The following is a 22,292-nucleotide window of genomic DNA, read 5'->3' as shown; positions in this document are numbered from 1 at the left end:
GGGTTTGGCGATCCCGGGAGGCTGGTTTATTTTATTTTGCTTCTGGAAAGGTGGAGAGACTCAGGAAGGACTTCTCCGAAATGCTCTCTGCTTGGCTTGGACTTAGAGATGGGAAATGGGTGGGAGTAAAAAAAAAAAATAGCCTCGTCATCATATAATGGTTTGGCAGCAGTGGCCCGGATAAACCACTTGTATGTTCGCTTATTCATTTCAACATTTAGAAAATCATAGAGTCAAAGCTGAACGTGGCCTTCCACTCCTGAATTTTCTGTATGAAGAAACCGGGGCTCACGGCCAGGGCCAAACAGCCAATGGCAGCCCTTCATGAAGGCTGAGGTAGCTTTACAAGATCCACACTGAGTCCTTAAGGAACTTAACTGTGAAGGAAGACGATAGCTGTGGGCAGGAAAAATACAGATAGATGCTCCGGAGAAATAGAGACTAATTGACCACTTGGTGAGGTGGGAGGTTGGGTATAGTTTGGGTCAGAGGCAGGCGTCCTTGTACCAGGTAGCGCTGGAGCTGAGTCAATGCAGTATGGGGGGGGGTAGAGGGTTTCAATATAGTTGGGACAGCATTCGATCCCAGATCCGTCTTCAGCTGCCCCTTATCAATTGGCTACTGACTACAAAAGTGCCGGAGTCTCCTTTATCCCCAAACATCTCTACCCGCTATTCTTCAATATCTCTTCTGGACCCTTTTGTGGCTAAGCGTGAGAAAGCCATCTATCAGTGGTTGCCGCTATTTGCTTTCCTCTAAATCAATTCTTACTCTTTGCAGCCTTGCACCAGACCTCGTTCAACTGAAATTGCTCTCTCCAGAGTCGCTAGTGATCTAAACCCATCCAATTGAACGGCCTTTTCTTAGTCATTATCCTTCCTGGTACCGTTATGTGTATGTAGCCTTTGACATTGTCAGTTACCCTCTTCTTGATACTTTCTAGTTTTTCATGATACAGCGCTTGCTCTTGTTCTCCTTGTTGCCATGTGACTATTCCCCGAGACTTTGTCCTAACTCGTCTTCTTTTTCTCTTTGCCATTTTACTTACTAATTTTACCACCTCCCATGATTTTAATGATCATCTCTATGTAGATCTCTCAAGTCAATTTGTCCAGCTCCAACTTCTCTCTTAACTTTCAGTCTTTCATCTCCAACTACCTTGTAGACATTTAAACTGGATCCCATAGACGTGTTAAATCTAATGTGTCCCAAACTGAACCCATTTCCTTTCTCTCTAAACCTTCCCCTCTTCTTAAATTCCTAACTACTATCAAGGCTACCATTCTCCCATTCACCCATGCTTAAAACCCACGTGTCACCTTCAACTTCTCTCTCTCATCTCTTATAGTCAGTCATCAAGTCCTGTCAATTCTGCCTTCACAACATTTCTTATAAATGCCCCTTCTCTCTTCTGACACTGCCACCATGTTGCTTTAGGTACCCATCACTTTAACCTTAAACTATCGAAATAGGTTAATGGTTGGTCTCTTTACCTTGTTTTTCCCCATTTCAATCCTCAATTCAAGCTGCCAGACTGATTTTCTTAAAATGTCGGTCTGACCATATTATCACACTATTTGATAAACTCTACTGACTCCCCACTACACAGAGATCAAATTTAAAATCCTGTCTTATAAAAGTTTTAATAATCTGGCCCTTCCTCCTTTTCCAGATTTCTTATACCTAACTCTCTCCACATACCCTGTGAACCAGTGATGGTAGCCTCCTTGGTGTTTCTTGAGCTCAACACTCCATTTCCCTACCCATCGAATTTTTATTGTCTGTCTTCCATGCTTGAAATCTTCTTCTTCCTCATCTCTGATTCTTGACTTCTTTCAAATTTCATTTAAGGTCCACCTTCTGAAAGAAACCTAAATCTGTCTTCTTTAAATATAGTTCCTTCACTATGTGATTATCTCCAATTTATCTTAATTATATTTCATTTGTGGGGCAGGTAGGTGTTACAGTGGATAGAGTGTCAGGAGTCAGGAAGATTTGTCTCCCAGGATTCAAATCTGAACTCAGATATTTACTAGCAGTGTGATCCTAGGCAAGTTACTTAATTTTCATCTGCCTCAGTTTCCTCAACTGTCAAATGAGCTGGAGAAAGAAATGGCAAAGCACTCTACTGTCTTTGGCAATTGGACAAGACTGAATAACAATATCTAATTTGTATATAGTTGTTGGTATGCTTCTACAACCGCCCCACTCTCTACTAGACTGCCTGTTCCTTTTCAGCATATACTAATTTTTTAATTTTTATTTTCTTTGCATTCCCCATGAATAGTATAGTACTTGGCATATAGTAAGTGCTTAATAAAAGCTAACTGTTTAATTGACAGAGATTGTACTAAGTTCCCTGGAATTTAGAATGTATGAGTAGTAGTGTGAAATGAGGAAATTGAGGGGATTAGAAGAACAAGTGGCAATGGCAATTGAGTGAACCACACTAATTCCAATTGTAGAGCTAGCTCAGTTCCCTTTCTGTTCAATTATGGGACTAGGTCAGTTTCTGTTTTGTGAGAAAACTTTATTCAGTTGTGAGAAGCATTATTTGAGTCTCAGTGTGTGTGGTTGGAAAGCTGGACCACTTCTACTTACTGCTTAGAGATCCTTAACTAAAGATCTAAGGTTTTGCTGACCAGAAAAAGCAGATCCAAAGACTGACAGAAAAAAAGTTTTCTCAGAATTATACGTCTTAAGCCCCCATATGTTTTATCTGAATACTGGCCCTGTACCAGTCACTAAGTTATTGTTTTCATGTTCCTTTGATTGAATATAGATAGACACTTGGGAGGAGTGGGACAACTATTGTTCTGATTTCAGAGAATTGCATCTGTTTGATCTCCCCCTCTTAATTTGTAAAGTCCCTAATCTTTTCTCCAATTAGAAATCACATACCTAATTTTGTATCCTGGTTAATTTTATTTTAATTATTTGGTCTTATTGGATAAATCATTTTTAATTCATAAAAGTCTGTCTCCTCTGTATTCAGGGGTCCATTGTCAAAGCTGAAAGATTGGGAACTGATTTATAAAAAAATTATTTTATTTTTACAAATACATGCAAAGATAGTTTTCATTCATCTTTGCAGAATCTTGTGTTTCAAAATTTTCTTCCCTTCTCTCCCCTTCTCCCCTCTCCAAGACAGTAAGCAATCCACTATAGGTTAAATATGTGCAATTACTGGAACTGATTTGTTAAGCAACTGGCATGCATTGGTTAATACATTTGTATGTTGAAGCTGAAACCTCAGTGTTTCCTCAATCATTTCATCTTTACCCCACCCCAGAGATAAAATTGGTGTGCCCTTTAGATTGTGGAGGACCTTGAATGTTAGATGAAGTAGAATCCAATTGAAAAAACAATAAATTGAGAAACTCTGATGACTCAGCTCATATGTGGAATAGTATCACTTTGAAAGCAAAACTCTTGTGCCCTTTGGGGAAGAAGATACGTTTCCTTATCTATTAAATTGTCTTTTCTGACACTGCTACTACCCTGATACAGGCTTTTACCATCTCTCATTTAGACTTTTTCAATGGCTTTTTGGCACTCTCCACTCCAATTTATCCTTCACTCATATTGATTTTCTTAAAATGTGGGTCTGACCATATCACTATCACCCCACTATTCAATCAACTCCTGTGGTTCCCTATTACTCCAAGGATCGAAAAATAAAATCTTCTGTTTGGCTTTGAAAATCCTTCATAACTTGGCCTCTTCTTCCCTTTCCAGGCCTTTTATACTAGACTCCCTCCGTATGCTTAATCTTGTGTCAGGCCTTTTATACCAGACTCCCTCCGTATGCTTGATCTTGTGTCACGGAACCCTTGTTTCTCAAGCGTCACATTCCACCTCTTTTGCATTTTTACTGGTTGTCCCCACTCTTAGAACTCTCATTCCCCTTTTCCCAATCTCCTGATTTCTGAGACTACAAGTTTCAACTAAAAGCCAATTTCTTTAAGAAGTCTTTATGAATCCCCCTTAATTTTGGTACCTTTCTTCTGCTTATATCTATAATTGATCCTGACTGTATGTTGTTGGGCAGGTAGATGGTGAAGTGGATAGAGCAATGGGTCTAGTCATGACTTCAATCTAACATGAGATACTTACAAACTGTGTGACCCTGTAATAAGTCATTTAACCCTGCTTACTTCAGTTTCCTCATCTAAAACATGAACTGGAGAAGGAAATGGTAAATAATTCCAGTATCTTTGCCAAATCCCCCCCTCAAATTGTGGGGTCACAATGAATTGGACATGACTGACTCAGCAACACAAGGTTTCTTGGCATTCTCTGTCTCCCATTAGACTATGAGCTCCTTGAGAGTAGACTCATTTTTGCCTGTGTATTCCCAGTGCTTATCACAGTTTGGCATGTTGTGTAAATGCTTAAGAATGCTCATAGGGGATTTCTTTACTCAACTTCAAAAGGTAAATCAGCAGAGGAACTTTGCATGGGAAGAAGCTCCCTATACTCAAGAAATCACACATCAGGATCAAAATAAACAAACAAGCAAACTTCTGTGCTCAAGATAGTGATCTGACTACTGCTACCCTATATATGTTACAGGAATAACATCCACAAGCACTCCAACCAGACAGGCTAGTTTGTCCTTAAAATATAGCGAAATATCCTTGATGCCTAAAGGGTGAGGATACAGAATCTTGTTCTATAAGTAGCTAGGTGGCATAGTGGATAAAATCTTGGATTTAGTACCAGGAAAATCTGAGTTTAAATCCTCCCTCAGATGCTTACTGAGTTGTGTGACTGTGGGCAAATCACTTAATCTTTATCTGCTTAAGTTTTCTCAAATGTAAAAAGGGGGCTTATAATAACATCTACCTCCCTGGGTTGTTGTGAGGATCAAACGAGATAATATTTGTTAATGCTTGGCTCATAGTAAGTGCTTAATAAGGACTTGTTCTCTCTCTCCCCTGATCATTTAAGTATACAAGTCCAGTGAAGGGGAAGACAAAGATGGAATCAATTTGCTTATCAAGCTTGACATAAGATCTCACTTGCATGACACCTTGGAAAAATCAGAAGCTAAGAAATCATACCCAAATCAATGTTCTGTCCTTGATGAATATTCTTTACATACTATTGTTAAGTAAACCTTTTGTTAAATGTTACTTAGTCTGAGTGATTCATTTCCTGAGCCACCAGATTGGCCTGAGTCAGGCATGCCCTAGAACATTTGACTAGTTTAATGGATTGGATTGGACTGATCTCATCATAGTTGAATTGGGGGAAAAGCAATATGAAGGATGTGGATCCCTTGAGTGAATGGATGGCCTAATGCCTTTCACTGCCTCAAGCCATGGAGCTACTGTCATGCTTATATGACTGAACACCAGAAGAATCATATAGAGAATCAAAGGGATTAAAAAAAATATTTTTTCTGTGGGCATTTATTCACTAGAGAGAGATATAAATGGGCTCTGAGTCTTTGAGAACCATGTACTAGAGAATTCCATTGATAAATAAGAGGAATGCTTGATATTTTCTTTGATTCCTTAGACTTCTCAAACTTCTCCAGAACAGAAATTATGTGCTAATGCTAAAGAAACTTCAGTTTTCTCCATACTTTAGGATATCCAGAATCCAAAAGAATATTAAAAAAAAAAACAACAAAGAAATTCTTGAACTGATGTCTACCCCAAACTTTCTCATCATTCCTTCCCCACTTGTGCTTCTGCTCCACAGGGATCCCTAACAAAACCCAGCCATCCACTCATTTCTCTCTCTTTCCAGGACCATGGAGATCTGGGTTCTAGGCTAGAGAAGCCTGTGCTGGCCTGGACAGATAGCCAATGAATCTTTGTAGTGTTCTGTATAAAGGTTACTGGGGTCACATAGCTAGTGCTTCAGAAAAACCAGAAACACAGAGAAAAGATATCTGAGCTTGAAATAGAACTCAGCACCACATCCCTTCTCCTACCTGATGCTATCTTCTCCTAGAGTCTCAGAGACACATATGATAAAAATCAACCCCATAGCATCAGCATGGCAGTCCTCTGAATTGCCAGTGCCTGGCCAGAGAACTGAGGAACAGAGGGAGCAGGGCAGTACATTTGGACAGGGCACAGTATGTGTGTGTGTGGTGGAAAGGAGAGGGATATGGGTGTCTACCTCCATCCTGCAGTTCCATTCCATTAACCCTGAAGGAAAGCATTCAGTATCTAGGTTCACTGAAAAGTCATTTGGGGGACAAACTTAGGCTGAATTGCCTAGTGTAGGAAGAAGCTGAGACATTTTGAGATTTGTCCCTCAAGGAACCTATCATCAGATAAAAATAAGAGAGTCAAAATAAGGACAGAAGGAATGGGGGTGGGGAATGGGGGAGAAGACAACATTCCCCCCCTTTCTCAAATGTTTATTTTTAAAAAATTATAGTTTTTTATTGACTAAACATGCATAGGTAATTTTTCAACGTTGACCCTTGCAAACACTTCTATTCCAACTTTTCCCCTCCTTCCCTCCACTCCCTCTTCTAGATGGCAGATAGTCCCATACATGTTAAACATGTTAAAGTATAAATTAAATACAATATATGTATATATATACATATATATACATATGTATATATAAATATACAGTTATCTTGTTGCATAAGAGAAATCCGATTGAGAAAGAAAATAAAAATAACCTGGAAATGTTATATTGTGGTCCACACTAATTTCCCAGTTTTCTTTTGCTGGGTGTAGCTGATTCTGTTCATCACTGATCAATTGGAACTGATTTGGATCCTCTCATTGCCAAAGAGAGCTACTTCCATCAGAGTTGATCCTCATATAGTATTGTTGTTGTTGTGTATCTCCTGGTCCTGCTCATTTCACTCAGCATCAGTCTCTCCAGGCCTCTTTGTATTCATACTGCTGGTCATTTCTTATAGAACAATAATATTTCATAACTTTCATATACCATAATTTACCCAATCATTCTCCAATTGATGGGCATTCATTCAATTTCCAGTTTCTGGCCACTACAAAAAAGAGCTGCCACAAACATTTTGGCACATACAGGTCCCTTTCCCTTCTTTAATATTTCCTTGGGGTATAAGCCTAGTAGTAACACTTTTGGATCAAAAGTTTGATAACTTTTTGCGTATAATTCCAAATTGCTCTCCAGAATGACTGGATCCGTTCACAACTCCACCAACAGTGCATCAGTGTCCCAGTTTTCCCACATCCCCTACAACATTCATCATCTTTTCCTGTCATCTTAGCCAGTCTGAGAAGTGTGTAGTGGTATCTCAGAATTGTTTTAATTTGTATTTCTCTGATTAATAATGATTTGGAGCACCTTTTCATATGAGTAGAAATAGTTTCAATTTCTTCATCTGAAAATTGTTTGTTCATATCCTTTGACCATTTATCAATTGGAGAATGGCTTGATTTCTTATAAATTAGAGTCAATTCTCTATATATTTTGGAAATGAGACCTTTAGGCTTGAAATAGAATCTGTAAAAATGCTTTCCCAGTTTATTGGAGAAGACTGAAGCTAGCAGGAAGATAAAAACTCAAAGACTTTGAATATAAGCAGATAAAAAAACAAAAAGACAACAACAGTAGAAAGAAATATGGCTTTCAAACCCAGGAAAGTGGTTGAAACATCTATGAATAAAAACTGCAAAATAAAGGAAAAATAATTACATTTGAGAAGGCCGAAAGCCCTGTGGAATTTGAGAATAAGGAAACATGATATGCTATTCTTGAGTGGTTTAAAAGAGAAATGAGGGGACAGTTAGGTGGTGCAGTGGCCCTGAAGTCAGGAGGATCTGAGTTCAAACCTGATCTCAGACAATTAACACTTTCTAGCTGTGACCCTGAGTAAATCACTTAATCCCAACAGCCTCAGCAAAAAAACCAAAAACAAAACAAAACAAAAAAACAAAAAAGAAATGAGAATTATGAGAGCAGAATTTATGACCTGTGTAGCAAAAATAATGAGACTAGAGAAATTGCAATCTACAATGGCAAATTTCACAAAAGTAACAAAAAAGAGAACATTATCTAGGAATGCAAAAACACTGAAGTGAAGGACAATACAGAAGAAAAGATAAAACAATAACATTAAAAGAAAATATTTCTACCATGTAAGCAAAACATACTAACCTTGAAGAAAGGTTACATAGAGACAATCTAAGGATCACAGATTTCAAAGAAGAACATGAAGGAGAAAAGAAAAATTAACAGTATGATGAAGGAACTAATATAAGGAGCTGTCAAAATTTCTGTACATAGAGAATGAAATGCCAATTGAAAAAATTGAAAAAGAAGAAACTTTCAGAAAAACAAACAAATAAACAAAACAACAAAACCTTAAAGGTTCCAAACTCCAAGATATAGAATGGTTAGATTTAGTAATTCTATTAGTAGAATTTAGTAATTCTATTAGTAATTAGTAATAATTAGTAATTCAATTCAAAGCCAAAAGATGAAAGTTCTTCAAATATAAAAGAAAAGAAACCTAAATGATACAAAACTATTTTGCACCCGTTAGAAATTGCAAGAGGGAATGGAATAATGAATCCCCAAAAGCAAGAGAGCTAAGGATACAGTTCATGGTGTCTTAACCTACAAATCTGAGCTCAACCATGAGTTTAAAATGATAGACATTCAATAATAAAAAAAAATTTGGTACATTAAAAAAAATTAGACCTGAAGTATTATTTGCTGTTCAAATATTCCAAATAATAATAATTCAGGAGGAATGAATAAGTGCAGCAGTCAAGGACAGCCCAAACAGAGATCAATAAGAGATTTCTTCCTAAATGTACACAGAGACAGGAGTGAAGATAGAAGACAGCTAGAAGTAACAGCTAAGAGGCATTATAGACACAACTTGGTGATACCCTCCCTACAGGTGAATCAATGCTTTTTTTTTTTTTTTTTTTTTTTTTTTTTTGTGGGACTACATTACAAAATGGAAATCTAGATGGCACAGTGAAGTGACAAATTTTAGCTTCAGATACTTAGTAGGTAGTGACCCTGAATAAGTGAGTTACTTCTTCTTCTTCTTCTTCTTCTTCTTCTTCTTCTTCTTCTTCTTCTTCTTCTTCTTCTTCTTCTTCTTCTTTTTAAAGTGAGTTACTTCTGTTTGCCTCAGTTACTTCAGGAGCTGCAGAAGGAAATGGCAAATTGTTCCAGTATCTTTGCCAAGAAAATCCCAATGGAGTCACACAACTGAAAAACAAAAAAATGGGAGAATGAATGAAAAGGGAAGAGGGGAATGTGTGGTGTGTAAATCCAGAGTTAGCAACGCAGGGAAGGTAACTGACTATTCTAGGAGGAACCTGTAGGGGAGTGGGAGAGGAGTTGAGGAAAAAGATTGAAAAGGAAGAAGGAAAGGAGAAAGGTCTTACTTTAGTAATGAGAAGTGGTTTCGCTGATGATTTCTATGGGTGAAGAAATAATTTCTTTGAACGGAGATGGGGATTTGGTTAGAAAGACCACTTGTTCTTCCTTGGAACGGAGGGATTTCAATATCTTGGGAACAACTGGCTCCAGGGAGGAGATGGGCCCATGGAGGAGATTTTGAATCAAATTGAGAAAAGAAAGTAACTAAGGAGAAGGTGTGGTGGGTTGCAAAATCAGAAAAATAGTGGTTATAGGGGGAAGGTTCCCTATACATCAAAGTGTTTCATCTGCTTCATGTAGAAATTGTCCGTGTTCTTAGAGTAAGGCACAATGGAAAAGGAGAATCTTTGAAAGGCAATGCCAAGAAACTGCCAACAAGAAACTATCAAGAAAAATCCAGAACTGGATTTCTTAGAATTTATGATTTCATAAGGAATGCAGAGAATAGAGAAAGGCTACATAGATATAGAGGCTAAATCAGAAAATAAGGGCTTAGATCAGAAAGAAAGAAAAGATGAATAATGCAGAGAGTGAGAGAAACCCTTTCTGGAAAAACAACATATAAAAAAATAATGAATAGGACCAATTGAAGAGCAGAAGAGGAAGGGGGAATCTATTTGACTGCCAGAGAAAAAAGAGAATAGTTAAATAATAACAATAAAAGCAGAAAAGGAATTGGAACTAATTAGTAAAACTTCAAAAGGAGAGGGTTAACAAATTGGAAGAGGGAAATACCTGTGAAAGGAAGAGAGCCATTGGGAATAGGATACCTTCAAAAATTAATTGCAGGAACACAATATTGTATTTACAGCAGAAGGTAAAAAAAATTATACCTTGAAAAAAAATCCTCAACCTTCAAAACAAATGGAGGAAAATATACATATAATGCTAACAATTTAAAATATGAAAATAAATATTAAATAAAAAACAAAATCATTATCTATTGCTTTTAAAACACATTTATACAACAAAAATTTATACAAAATAAAACTATGGGGATGGGAAAATAATTTACTATGTATAAAGTTAATCCAAAAAAGTGGAAATTGCAATCATGCTTTCTGACAAAGCTGAGTCAGAAAATAAAAGGGATAATAGGGAATCTACATTAAAATAAAAGAAACCATAGACTGTTGTTTGGCTTACTAACCAATAACAGTAATAACTTTATATGCTCTAAATACTATAGGATCCAAATTCATAAAGGAAATATTAACTGAACTACAAAAAAAACCTTTAAAAACAATAACATAGTGCTCCATATAACGACTTTTCCCATTGCTTTTAAATTGGAATAAGAAATTAACTAGAAATTTTGGGGTGAGTTTTGTAGAAGTTGCAGACAATGCACAAAGTCCAATAGATAACAGAAAAAGTTTAGAAGCTCAGAAATGCATGAAATATATGGATAGTATTCTATAATATTAACATGTTATCTTTTAACACCATAGTATTTTAGACTTCTTCTCTGATATGAAGGGAAGGACAACAACTTTTACATGGATTTTCTGGATGCCTGGGTGCTAAATTCCTAAACCCTGTGATGTGGAAGGGATAACTGTACTAATAGGTTGTATAATTAAGTGGCATTAAAAGGCTGAAACCTTGCCATGGGTTCAGTGTGCATTATTAATTCGTGCTTTCTGTGAGAACATCCAAAGTATCTATTCTATGTCTTCTATGTGATGGATTCTGTGCTAAGCATTTTTAAAAACAAAACAAATTGACCATCCAGGTCACTTTTTGGTTCAGAGAAACATCAGCTGGAGCATAAGATAAAGTAAAAATCCTTGGCTATTTTACTGGCTTAAGAGTGTTCTTTGCTCTCTGTGGTTACCTCAGAAGAACTGATCTAGGGACAATAAGAAGCCCCATTTGTATTGGGAAATTTTTTCATTCTCCCCCTTTGACCAACTGTTACCTAAGTCTCATCTTCACTTTGATCCAATCAATTTTCAGACCATAGTTCTGATGCTGCTGAGGTGGAAGAGGGGTAAACAAACCAGATACTCACATTTCAAAGTCTGCTCTTCCTTTTTCTCCCCTGCTGTTGTTTCCAGATCAATTCTGGGTTTATCCTAGTCTCCAGTGAAAATGCTTTTTTTCATTTTTACCTCAGAGTCCCCCCTCACCCCCCACCCCCACCGGCTTCCACCTATCTCCTATGGAAATTGCTCAAGATTCCCAGAATTTACTTTTTTGCTGAAATGTAAGTGAATCATTTCTATTTTTTCTTATAGCCAAGTAACCTAGCATTGCCTACATGGAAATATTTCTTATGGGATTTATGTGAACAGAAAAGTGGTTCTAGAGTGAAAAAGAACAGGAGGAATATTTTAAAACTCTAGTCCAAAGTAGAAATGGAGGCAGCTAGGTGGCTCAGTGGATAGAGCATAAGCCCTGGAATCAGGAAGTCATGAGTTCAAACTCAATTTGAAGACTCAGTTACTAGTTATTCAGTTATTAGCTATTTGCCCTTGGATAAGTCACTTAATTGCCTTTAAAAAAAAATAGAAATGTAAATAAGGAAATTAATCTCCAAGGTTTACAAAAGAAAAGAAACAATGACTTTGGAGTCATCTCAGAACCCAGAAGTATCTGCCAGATTTGTTAGTGTCAGGAGATTTTTGCCCTTCTGGTTCCTCATGCCTCATTCTTTGTACCTTCTATCCCCAAATTCTCAGTTTATTTTCCATTCCTCACTCCAGACTCCTAATATTCACCATCTGGCTGATGAAAGAGGAAAATTGACATAGTTTTCCTTTGGCCCAATAAGAGAAATATATTACTGGTATCTCAAGTTGAATAACTGAATACTTTTCTCCATAAAACATTTTTTTTTTACATATGCAATAAAGAAAAATCTGGGTATTTCTATTACTTTATAATCCTGTGACTGAACAAATCTCATTTTATACCTCTGAATCTTAGTCTCAAACATGTAAATTAAGGATTATATTTGATCTATTATTCTACTGTAAGGTTTAGATGATATATTCATAAATGTAAGTTGCTATTTCAGCTATATTATGTGTAATCTCTTTCTTCTCTAATCTTTACCCCAGTATCACATACCATGCTTTCCTTTTCTTCTTGGTGGATTCTGTGAGGTCACAATGATCCTATGTGTCCTACAAACTTCAGTTCAGATAATATTAAAGAAAGTTTTTTTTTAATTTATTTTTTATTTTTTTTAAATAATTGAATAGAGAGCTAACCTTAAAGAATATTTTTCAAACTTCACTGATGTAGACATGTAATTTCCAAGAATATGGTGATGTTTTTTATTTAAATGGAGAATCCTTCAAACAGACAAAAAACTATCATGTAATTTTCTTTCTTTTTTTTTTTTTTTTTTTCCCCTTCTCTCTCTTCTCCTTCGCTGCCCTCTCTAGAGATTAGGCAAAAATAGATATAAGTGTATATTCACACAAACACACATATGTCCTTCACACATACACATTTGTGAAGGACATATGAAGAAAGACACTATCTGCATCCAGAGATATTGTAGTGAGCTGTTGTCTCTAGAAGCTGCTGGATCGCTCTCTGGGAAGAGATCTGCTGTGTCTTCTACTCAAATCTCTCCGACAGATTCTTCTTCCTGTAATGAACCGTTGTCTCCAGGCAGTTGCTGTTAACTCTTGTCCAAAGAAGTGACTTCCCTTCCTGCAGAGAGCCCCGTCAAGCCTGATGCAATTCAGAGTCTTCTTTTTATCTCTGGGAGTCCTCTCTTTTATTCTCCCAGAGAATGGGCGTGGGATAATGCAAGGGCTTCTGGGAAGAACCACCCCAGCCAATGAGCTTGCCCCCTCTATCAAGTCAACCTGAGTTCTCACCTTGTAATTGTCCAGAAAACCTGAGTTCTCACTTAGTAATCCTAACAAGATATAACTGAAAAATAGAAGTATGTGTAGAATAATTATATACATATATATATATGTATATAACTTTACATACATACATATGCATGTATATGTATATAAAATTATTACAGGCATACTTGCATTTTTCAGTTCTTTCTCTGGATACAGATAGCATCTTTCTTCATATGTTCTTTATAGTTAATTTGGGTATTTAAATCAGAATAACTTATTTGTTCAAAGTTGTTCTTAAAACAATATTGTTGTTACTGTATACAGTGTTCTTTTGGCCCTGCTCATATAACATTTTCATTGTTTCATGCAAGAACAACATACGTGTTTTTTTAAACATCACTGAGCTCATCATTTTTAATAAGAGAGTAGTATTCCATCACAATCATATGTCACAATGTGTTTAGCCATTGCCCAAATGATGGGCATCTCTGCAATTTCAAGTTCTTTGCTATCACAAAGAGAGCTGCTATAAACATCTTAGAACATAGAAGTTCTTTTTCCTTTTTCCTAATTATCTTTGGAAATAGACTAAGTAGTTATTTGTAATAACAAAAAATGGAAGCAGTTTAATTTTTCAATAATAAATTAAATAAATTGTAGTAGGTTAATGTAATTGAATACTAAATGTAATTAAGATGATAAGTATGAAAGAATACAAAGTAATATTTTTGGGGGAGGAATATGGAAAAATGCAAAGTAAAAAATAGCAGAAACAGAGAGACAGTGCTAAGAATGCTAAATATGATCAAAGAAGAGGAAAAGTCAATGAGAATAAATAGAAAAAAAGATTCATGATGGAAACTCAGAATAACTAAACAAATATGCCACTTTGTTGAAATTCAAAGTGAACACTGGACAATTTATTTTAAAATTTTTGTAGAACAGCTTTTCGATTAAGTTATTTTAGTTGATGATGTTCAGGACTTTAAAATTACTTTTCTATTTTTTTATTCAGAATGGTAGCCATCTCGTAATTCTTTATGCTTCTGCGAGGAAGCTCACTAGTACAATGGATAAAACTCTAGGCCTGGAGTCAGGAGGATCTGAGTTCAAATTTGGCACTAGACACTTGCTGTGTGACCCTTGTGAAGTCATTTAACTTCTGTTTGTAAATAAATAATAAATGGGGATAAAATGATCATTTACTTGCCTGGGTTGTTGTGATGAGATAAAATACTAATTTTATTCAGTGCCTAGCACATAGCATATACTATATAAATACTTATTTCCTCCCTTTCTTTTGAGGAGTGGGGAGAGGGAGAGAGGAAGCATAGATAAATAAACAATAATCCTGAAATAAACATTCCTGTGGGTCCAAAACTTAGTGTAGTATGTTATTGATATACCCCAGTATAGGAAAAATTGGCTCTACCACAAGAGTTAGTGGTTTTCTTTGGCTGAGGGGGGCTTCAGTGGGTTCTGGCACTAAAGTTCCAATGTAACAACATTGGAAGTAGATGGCAGAATGGATAGCATGAAGGGCCACCAGTATGGGCTGTGATACAGACAGGCCCATGCTAGACCATTGCTTACTCTAACATGGGACTGATAAACTACTTTGACATTGCTGCCAATCTAGTATTCAAGGATCTGTGATAAATTCCTTTCCATAGAGGGATTATATACATTATATATTATTTTTCTTTTAAAATTTTCTTTTTAATTTATGAAATGAAAACTATACAGGCTATATGGAAGAGGACAATGCCTCAGAGCAGTCATGTGCTGGTGATAACTTGTACTGACTTGGGAGAGAGATTGTCAAATTTTCAGCATGAGCATTTATGTTTTGAAAAGTGACAAATACTCCAAATAAGAGCTTGAATTATTGTTTTATGGATTTGCATACTCAACAAAATGGTAGAGAACAAATTAATAATTCAGGTTAAAGTTTGGAACTCTCAGGTGAGCAAGCAGTGGTCTAATGAGTTAATGATTTCTTTCTAAAGAACATTGAGTCAGATATTGGTCAAACTGATACCAACAATAGGACATTTGTCTTCTTAGGGCATGTATCCAAGATATGACAGAGACTTTTCTGAGACTTGTCAAACCAGAAGGATGCTGCCCACTTCTGGTGATTTACATGGGCATAACTATATGTAAAATGGATAGTTATATGTTAAATCATTTCCCTGTTGACATAAGTTACAGTTTCAGAGATGTTTCTAGTCTCAGATACCTATTAGATGTGTGACCTGGGGCAAGTTACAATCTGTTTCAATTTCCTCATCTGTAAAATGGGAACAATACTAGTACCTACCTCTGAGGATTGTTGTGAGGACCAAATGAGTTAAGTTCTATATAAATGTTGTGATGCTGTTTTCAGACAGGAAAATTTGAACATCTCATATAATAAAAAAATCATACTTATTAGTACCTGTGTGGGCTATGTCAGAAAAGTTCTAAGCTCATGCTTTAGTTCTTAGGTCAGAGAAGAGAAAATTTGTAGGAGATATGACAACTGTCTTTGAGTATTTGAAAGGTGAAAAAAGAATTTATTTGTTATGTTTAGTTCCCAGAAGGCAACCCTAAGAGCTCAGAGTAAAAGTTGCAAAGAAACACTTTTCAATTTGATGTCAGGAAAAACCTACTAAAGATTAGAGGTTACCAGAAGTAAAATGACCTGTTTCAGGAGGTGGGAGCTTCCCCTTCCCTGGAGAGAAAATGACCAAAGAGAAGACCATTTCAATAATCCAGGTGAGTTTGGGTAAAATCCTACATGTGAATAAAGAGAAGGAGACTAAATGAGAGATGTCATGGAGAGAGAAGTCACAAGATTTGATAATTGGATAGGTGGATGAGAGTGAGGAGTCAAGGAGGAGCCACAGGAATATTGCTGGTTGACTGAAAGAAGAGGGATAGCCTAGAGAGGTGTCTCTTCTGAGTGCCCTCCTTAATTAACCAAGAGGAAAGAAAAAAAAAATCTCTTGTAACAAATATTCATAATCAAGTAAAAAAAAAAAGTAAACACAATGTGATTGCTTATAGAGAGTATCTTAGGAAAAATTGTAGTAAAGTAGTAGGATACAGTGTAATAGATTTACTGCTCGCTTTAGTATCAGGAAGATCTCATAATTGAACATGGAGAAATTACTTAATCCTTTTCATGTGTGTATGTATGTACGTACCATACAGTTATGTGATACAGTGGAGATAGAACATTGGATACAGACTTATGTTCCTGAGTTCAAATCCAGTCCCCTATTTATTTATTTTTTTTAATTTTTGAGTAATATTTTATTTTCCCTCAGTTACATGTAAAGACAATTTTAATTATTAAAATATCTTTTTAGTTCCAAATTTTCTCTTTCCCTCCCTCACTTTCTCCCTCCCTGAGACAGTAAGCAATTTAATATGAATTATATATGTTCAATCACGACCCATCTCCATCCCCATTAAAAAATAACAGTAACAAATAACTCTAGTGGTTCCATATTTCCTATAGAATAAAATACAAACTACTCTGTTTAGCTTTTAAAGCTTTTCAAAACTTGGCCCCAGCCTTCTCTCCAGCCTCACTGAATATTATTCTCCATCCTATATTAATTCAGTCAACATGACCTTCCCTCTGTTTCTCTCATATGTCTTCGTGCCTTTGCAACGTCTTTTCTGCTGTACCTGGAATATAATTTCTCATCATGTCCCAAGGACTTAGATATGGATTAGACAAACTTCGAGATTCTATATTTCTGTGTTTCTATAGGAAATGGTTCAACAAGCAAAAAAGACATAGAGACAGAAAGATATAGAAAGGGATATATATATATATAAAAAAGGAGAGAGAGAGGACTAACAGGGAGAGAGATAAAAATTGAAACCATGGGAAATAGTTCAAAAAGCAAAAGAGACATAGAGACAGAAAGAACAACATAAAAAGAGACACAAAAAGAGAGAAGAGAAGAGAGGAGAGAAGAATAAGAGGGGATGGGACCTCAGATAAAACTTTGAGAAGCATTCAAATTTAAGGAGTGGGAAGAGCATGAATCACTGAGAGACAGAAAGGAGCATTAGAAATGTATGAGTAAACCATGAAGACTACTGTGCTATCCCCTATCCCTGGAACATTCTCTTTCCTCATCTCTGCCTCCTGGCATCTCTGGATTCCTTCAAGTTTCAACTACAGTCCCACTTTTTGTAAGCGCCTTTCCCATTTCTCCTTAATCTTAGTGCTTTCCTTTTAGACTATCTCCAATTTATTTTGCACATATATTGTTCGTACATAGTTGTTTGCATGTTGTGTCCTTTCTCTGTCTCTTGGGAATTCATACTCCTCCATTCAACTATAAGCTCCTTGAGAAGAAAGATTTTTTTTTTTCTCTTTATATCCCCAATACTCGGCACAGCATCTAGCACGTAGTAGGTACTTCATAAGCGCTAGATGACTAACCAACTAACTGTGTCAAGGATGCCAAGGGAAATGACACCAAGGAAATTCCATGGTGTCAGATGCTGGGAGAAGGTCAACAAAAGTTAATTAAATGAATCTATAATGTTGCTCATTTGGGAGTTCCCTTCAATGAATATTGCAAGCCACCTATCTCTCCCTATCTTGTGGATTCTTCCTAGTGCTTTAATATAGAAAATCCATCAAATTCCTCATTTTCTGATCACCTGTCATTCTTTCCCTTACCATTTGACCACCCCTTCCTCTCTTCCTATCATTTCGTTGTTGATCTCTTTCAGTCCTAGATTTTAATTATTACTCTAGAGTTTCTCCTTAGTTATATGTAGTAGACTACTCAAACCCACTCTATGCTTCTCCATTGTCCTCTTCATGATATTGCTTTTTAATTCTTTGGACCCTCTTATTCTACATTCTGCTACTTGCATATAATTATACTAGGAATATGTTGACATCTATACTTTTAAAAAAATAGCTTTCATTTCTATGGGAAGTTTCATGTCACCAAAGAAACTCTGCAATTTGCCAAAGTCAATTAACACCTAATAAGTACTTGTTGATTGATTAATTCTAGAAATGGAGGAGTGCCAACATAAAGGCACTGAGGAGACAATTGTAACATTGTGTACAAGGAATGCAGGTCAATTTGTCTACTTAATAGAGTGTGAAAAGAGTTGGGTTGTCCTTCACTCTCAAAAAGGACCAAAATGACATCACTATGTCAGAGTGGAGTTACAGTGTGTCCAACTGTGGCTGATCAGACCAATGTGAGGGTGGGATGCTCTGCCACCGGTCAGACACAAATAGTCCTTGTGAAATTTGCGTATCTTGAGTTTCTTCTGAGCTAATTCAATTCTACTTTGCTCATAGAGTATGACAAGGGCACAGGATGAGTGGTCCCGTACCACTGTATCCTGTGCCATACAATCAATTCTGTTGACTTTGGGAATGTCCTTGTATCACTTTTTCTGACCACCTTGTGAGATCTCACCCTATGTGAGTTCTCCAAGTCTGATATTGTATCTGATACATTAATAAATTTTATGTTTGAGCCACACTATAAAGGATTTTGTTTAAATATCAAAGAAGAAATTTGTATTTGATCTTAAAGGTGGTTGTAGGCAGGCATTGGGAGCTTCGGAGAAGAGTGATGTGGGTTTTGAGACTCCTGATTACCAGTCTGGAACCCTAACCTTTTTTGGGGGGTCTCCTTTGAACTTCAACACATTGAACCATCTAGTTGTTGCTCCTTTTTAGTTTTTCTGGAAATATTAAGAAAGTACATTTTTCTTGATACCCTGTTGCAAACATTTAAGAAAAGCTCCTTGGAAAATTGGGCTGAGTAGATTTGAACAAAAGGAAAAAAATGTCTTTCCTTAGGAAATGAAAGGATAATAACTGGAAACAAAGATTACTTAAATAACAGCACACCCCTACTTCAAGGGCAACCTTTTCCCTCTATCTCTTGAAGACGTGGTTGCTCAGTTCTGTTATTAAACAAAATTAAACATTCTGTTTAATTTCTGAGTAAAATAACTCAAACTTTATTTAAGATATCTTTTAGATTCTTGTTTGAGATTCCTAAAAATGTCTGAAATTATTTTTGGGAGAAAAAGTCATATCAGAAGACATGGGGTATTATGACAGTTTGGATATCCCTCTCTAAGCATGGATAAAAATAATGTTAAATAGAACTCTCTACCAGATTGGTGCCTAAATATATAGTATTATATTAGAATTAAGTTTTCCCCCCTAACAATTAATTGGCTATGAAAAGTGAGGAATTGATGAAGGGAACTCTAACACTCTCTCTCTGTCTCTCTGTCTCTCTGTCTCTCTCTGATTCTCTCTGTCTCTCTCTCTCTCTGTCTCTGTCTCTTTCTCTCTCTTTCTCTCTCTCTGTCTCTCTCTTTCTCTCTCTCTCTGTCTCTCTCTTTCTCTCTCTCTCTCTCTCTTTCTCTCTCTCTCTCTCTTTCTCTCTCTCTCTCTCTCTCTCTCTCTCTCTCTCTCTCTCTCTCTCTCTCTCTCTCTCTCTCTCTCTCTCTCTGACTCTCTCTCTCTTGGACTTTGTAGGGAAAGCTTGGGAAACTCTCTCAGAGAAGCTCTCCCCTGAGAGACCCACCCCAGGGAATCAAGATAAAGTGGTTTCATTCTATTATCTGGGGGGACTAGTTGAGTCCAGGATCACTCCCACTTAGCCAGACCTGGAGATTTCTATTCAACTCTATTGAGTCTAGGGCCATTCATTCAAATGGAAAATTTCTACCCAATTCCAAAAATCTGTTTGATCTCAACTCAAACTGCTCCCCAGCCTCTAGCCAAAGTTTCAATTATAAAAAGAGGCAACTTGGGGCTCATCTCTTGCAGGGGACCCAAAAGCAGAAATTATTCCAAGGAATGTCTCTCTCCTTGGCATAGCTGCGAACCTCTGGTCACTGAAAAGACATTCTCTTTTCAGTGTAACTCCCTCTTTATCTCTCTCACCTATTTCCCTAACAGGACCCTATTTACCTTTCTGTTGGGATTTCTCTGCTAGATCTTTACTTCTCTGTTGGGACCTGCCCCTAAGGAAGTCAGCCTGCAAAAGCTGACTTCTCAGTTCTAATAATAAACTTCTTTTGCCACTTTAATTTTTTGTAAATTCATTTATGAAGGACCTGAACTGACCAGAAGGGGGTTCCCACAACTCCCACTGCCCTGCACTGAACCTCATCATTTTTAGCTCCCTGACCGAGAATCGAGGGGAGATGAACCTCATCAGAATGACTCTGTGGTTGCTAACCTGTATGCTTAGAAGGATTGGGTAGTAACCTCAACAGAAAGAGGAAAGTCAGGAAGATGTGGATTTTCTGGGAAATGCACTTTCTCTTTCAGAAAAGCTTATGTGAAATGAGCAATATTTCCTTCCATGCAAGGTGAGCACATTTTTTTTTCCCCTAAGATTCTATCCTCGTGCAACTAGTTTTTCCTTAAAAAAGCATTGAAATTATCCTTGAGACTTGATTGGCTCAGAACACAAAGAAAGACTGAGTGGAAAAGCCAGTTTGTTAGGAGTTAGGGGGCTGTCCCTCAGGCTTCTATCTACTACTCAGACTAATAGTATTTCCAACACTAGAAAAATATGCTCAGCTGAATCCACACTGATAAATATTTTTTTCCTGCCCTGTTTAGTAACTGTTTTTTTAAATTTTAATTTTTATAATGTTATTATTTATAATATATAATTATAATAATTATTATACTTTTTTAACTGTTAGAAGGTGTATTGGAATCAATATTCTAATTCCGCACTCCCATGCAAGTCAGTTCAGTCTTTTTCTTAAAAAAGTATTTAAAAAGTCTTTGAATTTCTTTGCCTCTTTGAGAACAAAGAATAAACAACAACAAATAATGGGAAGAAAGAGAATGAAAAAGAGACAAAGAGACACAAAGACAGATAGACAGACAGACATACACACACACACACACACACACACACACACACATATACATACACAGAAACCTCTCTCTAGCCGCAAAGTCCTTGCTTTCAAGGAGTTCACAATCTAATGACAGTGACAATATGAAAGCAACTATGAAGAAAAAAGATAAAAAGAATAAATCAGAGATAATATCAGAGGGAAAAGAGTAGCATTAATAGGTATTAGGAAAGGTTTCTTGTGGAAGGTGGAATTTTAGCTAGGACATTAGAGTTATGTGCCTTTCCCAGGGTCACATAGCTAATAAGTGTGAGATTGTAACTTTGGAGAGAGCAATTTCTGTTAAATGATGAAGTCAGAAACCAAACTGCTGCAAAGAATCGAGATATGATCAAGAGGGGAAAAAGTGAGGTCAATTAGAGTTGACAGCTTTTTCTAGGAGTTTGCTGTGAAATGGAAGGAATGATAAGGATAGTAAAGTCAAGTGAAGGATTTTTTTTTTTTTAAAGGATGGGAGAATCCTGCATATGTTTGCAGGCAGAAGAAAATATACCAGTAGATAGGGGAGACTAAAGATTAGAAGGGAAGGGTATGATTGAAGGGCAATGTTCTGATGATATGAGATAGGATGGGATCAAGAATACAAAAAACAGAGAGGTTGGCCTTGGGGAGGAGAAGGACCATTTCTTTATCAGAAACTAGATTAAAGGAAAAAGGAATGAAGGATGTTAAAGAGTTATGAGTTGAAGAGAAGGCAAAAAAAAGAGACATCTTGTGTGACTCGAGGCAAGTCACGTAACTGTTTGCCTCAGTTTCCTCACTTGTAAAATGAACTGGAGAAGGAAATGGCAAACCACTCAGTATCTTAGCCAAGAAAACTCCAAATGGGGGTCACAAAGAATTGGACATGACTGAATAACAATAAAGAGCATAGTTAAATACTGCAAAGAAAAAAGGTCAAGAAGGTGAAGACTGAGAAAAAACTATTGAATTTAGTAATTAAGAAATCAATGATAACTTTAAGATGGGGGGGTGGGCTCAGTATTAGTTGAATGTTATGTTACAGGGAGGAGACAGGTGAGCTATAAAGAAAGCATGTTGCTTGACAGATTCATTCTTGCTACATACTCTTTCCTCTCCTACAACAGCATTCTTAATTCTGATAGCAAGTTCTCCTCTATGCCTCTGGGATGTTTATCCTTTGATAACTCCTTATGACAA

At 36.6% G+C, this 22,292-nt stretch overlaps 1 long non-coding RNA gene across 2 annotated transcripts in view; it reads left to right on the top strand.

The window, feature by feature from the left end:
- LOC141550727 (uncharacterized) overlaps window positions 1-22,292 on the top strand; it is a 154,571-nt gene that overhangs the window by 57,698 nt on the left and 74,581 nt on the right. The gene's annotated exons all lie outside the window — the stretch shown is intronic.

This window comes from Sminthopsis crassicaudata, chromosome 1 (assembly GCF_048593235.1).
Source record: "Sminthopsis crassicaudata isolate SCR6 chromosome 1, ASM4859323v1, whole genome shotgun sequence".
Classification (NCBI taxonomy): Eukaryota; Metazoa; Chordata; class Mammalia; order Dasyuromorphia; family Dasyuridae; genus Sminthopsis; species Sminthopsis crassicaudata.
The sequence above is the reverse complement of the archived record's forward strand: the minus strand, read 5'-3'. Positions and strand labels throughout refer to the sequence as shown.